The sequence below is a fragment of the Pomacea canaliculata genome, linkage group LG11 (genome assembly GCF_003073045.1).
Source record: "Pomacea canaliculata isolate SZHN2017 linkage group LG11, ASM307304v1, whole genome shotgun sequence".
NCBI lineage: Eukaryota > Metazoa > Mollusca > Gastropoda > Architaenioglossa > Ampullariidae > Pomacea > Pomacea canaliculata.
In genome coordinates this window covers 8212657-8218656 of record NC_037600.1, presented here as the reverse complement: position 1 = coordinate 8218656, position 6000 = coordinate 8212657, and positions in this window count along the sequence as shown.

The window sequence follows — 6000 nt, the reverse complement described above, 5'->3', positions numbered from 1 at the left end:
ACTATACTTAATCATCAATCAAAGCAGTGGGTGTACACACATCTCAAATCCAAATCTCATTATACACACAATGGCAATTTCTTTCTAGAGATACAATAAACATAAGCAATCCTAACGAGCAAACAAAGAGCAATCAGATTCTTTAAATGTAATAATGTGAACACTACTAATAATCATGATTTAAAGTTCAATATATGTTTGAGGAACAGCCAAAATTTTTTTCTTAAAACAATAGAAATGAGTACCTAATGGGGAGATAATCACACGCTCAGACACTCAGACACACACGCTCAACCAAGCTTCTTCCAATAAACACCACACTAAGGGTTAAGGTGAAGGTAGCAGGGAAAGAAAGACAGAATACAGTAGCGACAGAGGCTATGCCCCTACTAGGGGTAGAACTTTACAGACCCGTAGACCTCTGGAGCTGGAGACGGGGAATAAAATGTTAAAATTAACCATAAACATCAACAGAAAGACCACTAGACTCCTCAAAGGACAATCCTTCCACACAACAACTGTTTACAAGACAGACAGCCCCGCAATCACGTCGGGGTGAGCAATTGTCACGGACAATCACAGATGATGGCAGATAGATGATGGCAGATGGCAAATGTTTTTTTAAGCTGGTTCAGGTCAGATCACAACAACACAAATCCTCTGCCCCAATACACGGTCAAACACCAAATAATTCTCGCACAGAGAAAATTCAATGTTAACTATACCATCTCGCAATTCTTAGCTCCACGCCAAAAATGTAAAGTTTCTTATATTTGTCCTCACGAATGTCTAGTTGCTGATTAGAAGAACGGGATATCGTCATGGATATCTAGTCCGATGAGTAGTGATCAAATTAAAAAATTGAAAAAACTTACAATTCCCGTCGTCTGCAGTCCCGATGTAGGATGCTTTCACGAATCTCAGCGCCAGGAATGCTCTTCTCCCATCCTATCACTGCCAGGCAGGTGAGGTGCGCTGTCACATATTTCCATGGAAACACAAATGCTGGTAGACACTTCCAGACTCTTTGGTCTGGACATTAGTGGAAACGTTGACAGGATGTTCGATTCCTCCACGACACACAAGGGAAGAAACTCCAGGGCTACCCGGATAAAATCGAGCTCGCCTGTCCTCCCTCGGTTGACAGTCACCCCTGGGTGGGTCCGGTGTAGGACGAAGGTTTTCAGGCCCTCCTGTAGCTAGGGATCCGTTTCAGCGGGTCCTCCTTAACTGCTCCTCCACATTAGTTCCTGTAACTTAATTACTAATGAGACTCTGCCATTCACTGCTACTATTAGTCTCCCTGAGTTAAACTCATCACGTGATTTCTTATTGGACGTTAAGATTTTTCTCATGAAACAATTTAGCAATACTTTTGCGTGAAATCAGAATTCAGAATTCAGGACAATATAAAAACATATTTGTTTACCTTTATTCGGCAAGGAGCTAAATGCACAGATTCCCCTGTCTGTATTCACACCTGTACAGGTAGGACCAACCGTCTCGGCGGCTGCGTTGGGAATGTCACTCACTGTTCACTGAGCGAAAAACCTGGAGGTGAGCTGTCCTTACTAGTGTCGTGTCATCAGCTGTGCTCCCGCACGGGATTTACGAATTACACATTTTTTTCTTTTATTCTCACGCGGTACTCACACTCGCGAACTGCTGCGAAATTGTTAGTCTCTCACTGTTTTAAATTGTTTATTTTAATTTATCTGAATTTTTGTTATCTTTATCAAGATGCCTCCTGAGGAAACTTTTGTTTACAAGTAAATCACACTGGAAAAGGAATCATGCACACGTTGACTTTCTCTGTTTGTTTATTCCTCCTAGTCTTTCCGTTTCCATTCTGACGCTTTTCTGTTACGTTTACACCAGATACAGCGATGTCTTTAATTATAATAATTTATATTTTTTTATATCGAGTCGGTTATTAGCAGTGATAGTGTGTGGGATAACCGTTACCGACAACCCAGGTTCTTAGTTGTAACACACACACACACAAACAAAAAGAATAAATAGACAGAAACGGGAGACAGACACACGAGTTAATTAAATAGACATCAAAAGATTTTCGTTTCGCTGAATTCTTTATGAGGATCACACAGCATAATACTTTTTTTTCAATGGAAAACAAAAGAAATTGGATTAATTCACAAGTCCTTTATTTTCCAAGACATGAACTGTAATATTGTGTCAAATAAAAATGATTTCGTCGTCAGACGTAAACTTCATAGCGACAGCCTAAAGAATGTGGACATAATCGTGTATCTTCTACTATTACTACTACCAATAATAATAATAATAGGCTGGAAATAGCAGTAATTAAATGCGACTTTTTCTACAAAATCTTTCGTAAACCTAGGCTTTTACAATCCATTTTTAATTTAGTCACGCACACAATTGTTTCACAGACACCACCACTACTACCCTACTTCATTCCAAATACATTCAAGCATCAGTTACATAAATATTTCGAGTTCCTGTCATTGATGTCTTTCAAGCTGTTGCTACATGCTGCCAATAGGTGAAGTCACTTTTCTACGCCTTGTTAGTATCTCTGCAAGATAAAAAGCGTTTTAAGCATGTTGTCATTCCAAAATACAGCCTGTCTCTGGTTTATGGTCTTGGTGGTTCTAGGCTCCAATTGTCTCATTTTTGTAAAGCTTTAAAGTTTATTTCTTGCTGTAGTCACTTATATCTGTTATAGCTGCACGGCTCCAGGGGCTTGAACTCACGATGCTGACATCGCAGCCACGTTGTAGCCATTCTCTCCCCTTCAGCAGCAGCACAATGATTTTACCTGTGCCGGGAGGTCCAGACAAGAGTCTGGGGAGGAGCTGTGTTGAGCAGCTGAACTTGTTCCGAGCAAAGAGCACCATGAGTAGCATAACACTCTCCTGTCAACGACATGGCATGATCAACTGTCTTTAAACACAGGCGTGGGGAAGAAGTGCATGGTACCGACACTGTAGTCGCCGGTCCACGGAACCTTAAAATGTAACATTCTGTATTTTGACTTTGAAATATACTACAGCGAAACTATGTTTTTAAATAAATAATATTGTAATACAAGCGATATATATATATATGTTGAGAGAGTCTAACAAATTTCTCGCTGAAATTCGTTTGTTGTAAACTTTTAAAGTGTATGCCATACTACAAAAACAAATAAACAAACAAAAAGAAAAGGGAAAAATCCATTATCAACAACAGAACATGTTTCAAAGTGTTGATTCAGAACCATTACTTAATTTCAGTTGCGTAAATTTCTGATTTTTTTAATTTGTCCCACTGCTCCAGAATATGTTTCTTTTCTTCATTCTAAGATGTTACAAGAAAATAACGAGCGATAAAGTAGGAGAGAGAGAAAGGCGATGGACGAGCGAATCGCTGGCAGCAATTTTTGTTTTTTTATCTACCCTTTACTCGACATTTTGTTCCAGACATGAGCTGTCTAAAATGCTCTGAAGTTTTGTGTAAGCTGGTGCTTTGTTACAGCCTTTTAGCTAATGCTACACATTGGCAATGGCATCGATATAACCGAGCTTGGTTAACATTCATATTATTAGTAATTATATAACCAAACCAACAAGTTAATTCTTGTTCTAGTTCGTCAAGAAAATGTGACATCGTTCATTGAGCTTCGAGTTTCAGGGACCCAGAGAAAGTACGTACTGTCAATAATAAAAGCCGCAAACTAGTTTTCAAATCCGTCCACACATTTTAACAACTCTAAATGTGTTTGTCATCATTATCTTTTCTCCTTCTCTCTTTGAAAGAGACTTGAGAGGGAGATGCGCGCGCCGAGTAGATCTAAAAATATCTTGACCTCAGCCATACCTCGATCGAGTCTTAATTTAGCCGTTTAAGTTCTTAGAGCCTATAAAGTTAGCTATAATTAATTGTTGTTTAAAAAAGTCCTTGGCTTATTGAAAAGTTTCTCCAGAGAAAGATATTTGTCAAATTTCATTCCCCAACGTCTGCGTTCTGCTGTTGACCTGCAAGCTGCGCATGCGTACTTGTCTTAAAAGTTTTTTTTTCGCAGACGACACTTCGCTGCATAGATCTGAACTGCAGTAAAAGTTTCGAAGAAAGGAAAGGCCTTCACATTTTCGATCTAGTTGGTTTCGCTCAACAACGGTCTGCTAAAGAAGTGTGGAACATGTTGATTTATAATGCCCGCAACGATCACCAAGAGCTTGAGACCACGGACGTATCGATGTCCGTGATGGGACCAGAGGTGGTCAAACTTTCTGATTTCATTTTCCCTTCAGAGGTAACACAAACATAAGTTATGTTGGAACTGAAAATGAAATGCTAACAAGTACGGACCCAGAACCAAAAGAAGCTGGCAAAATGCTGTGTGTTGACTTTGCAATGTTTGGTCATTGTTATGTTTTTATTTGATTTATATTGTTGCGTGTCTTTGGATTCTCACCTCTTTACTCCCAGTAAATGCTTCTATGGATTTATGGAAAAAGCTGCTAAAAAGAAAAATTTAAGAGCGTCTTCAAGAACTTATATAAGTATATATGTAGGAAGCCCCAATTATAATAAGTTTCTAAAGCTGTGATATTGCATTAAATCACATAATTATTATAATATTTTTATTAAGAAATATAACTGCATGTACTGTACATATATACCCAGCAAACACATAACTGGGCTAAGATTTTGCCAAGCCATTATGTAATTCAGTGGTTAGCTTGGCGTGAAATGTCTCTACTGTCTGCTATTGTTATGATATACTATAGTCATGGATAGATTTTTTCCCATTAGTACAAAAAGTAATACTACACTTAATCAACTATCAATTTTCTCTTTTGCTCAGTAATGTTCTGTACAGAATGTCATTATTCTTTACTTGAACTGCAACTGTTTTACATGTAAGTGATTTTCTTACACAGATCATGACAAATGGAAACTGCAGATTGATCAACCTCCTTCTTTTGCCATTTCACATCTCAGTCAAGTATACATTCACTACTGGGTGATGAACAGAAGAAATTTTTCAGTTGCAGGCACAGGATACATAGTCACTCCAATTTGTAAGTCCTAGGAATAATAAATATATCTCTAATTATTTTACTCATTCTTTTTTAAGTTATATTTGTTTATTCAGTATAGATATTAAAATAACTGGAAATTAAAGGTTTATACTTCTTTTCCATGTTGAGCCTTGCAGATTAAAAGGGAAATGGAGCTGTAAAAGCCAGTTTATTAGCACAAAACCACAACAGATGAATAGCCAACTTTGCACTCATGCCAATGTTGAGAAAGCAATGGAGAAACAAATCTTTTGAAAAACTAAACATCCCATGCATTATCTACATTTCTGTTGTACTATTTAGTGTATTAATTTATCCTCACATATCTTTTAAACAGTAACCCTATACTGTTGCTGATTTTTTGTGAGACAGACCTTCGCGCTCCTATCCTCTCTCTCTTCTGCATACCTCTCTCTCTTCTGCATACCTCTCTCCAAAACACACACACACTGAGAAGTACAATTGGCATCGTTGTCATTCTTGTTTATTAATTTGTGGGAAATACTAAAATATTTAAGCATGTTTATAGGAGGGAGTTTAAGTGTTATACAAATTGCAATAATGCGTTGATATAGGCAAGTCAAGGGTCTGTACTGATGTGCTGCATGATAGTGAAGGGCGGTAATTTGTACAGTTAGTTGTTTCACACGCCTCTTTACCACTTCTTCCTCCATGAAATGGTTTTGTAAGCGTATATGTACTATGTTTGATTTCTTTTTTAAATGTGTCGGATAACAGAAACTGGTCTTTGACCCTACTATTAACAGTGCTTGGACATTATGCAAGGGTTACGATTTATGAGCCGAGGTCAATAGCATCGTACATGGTGTAGTTGTATCAAATCAATAACGCTGCTAAGGACAAATGTATGGGATGAATAGTCATAAAATTGCCTTATTGGTTTTACAGTGCTACAGAGGTACTGTGTGGCCTGTCACTGTGGCTGTGA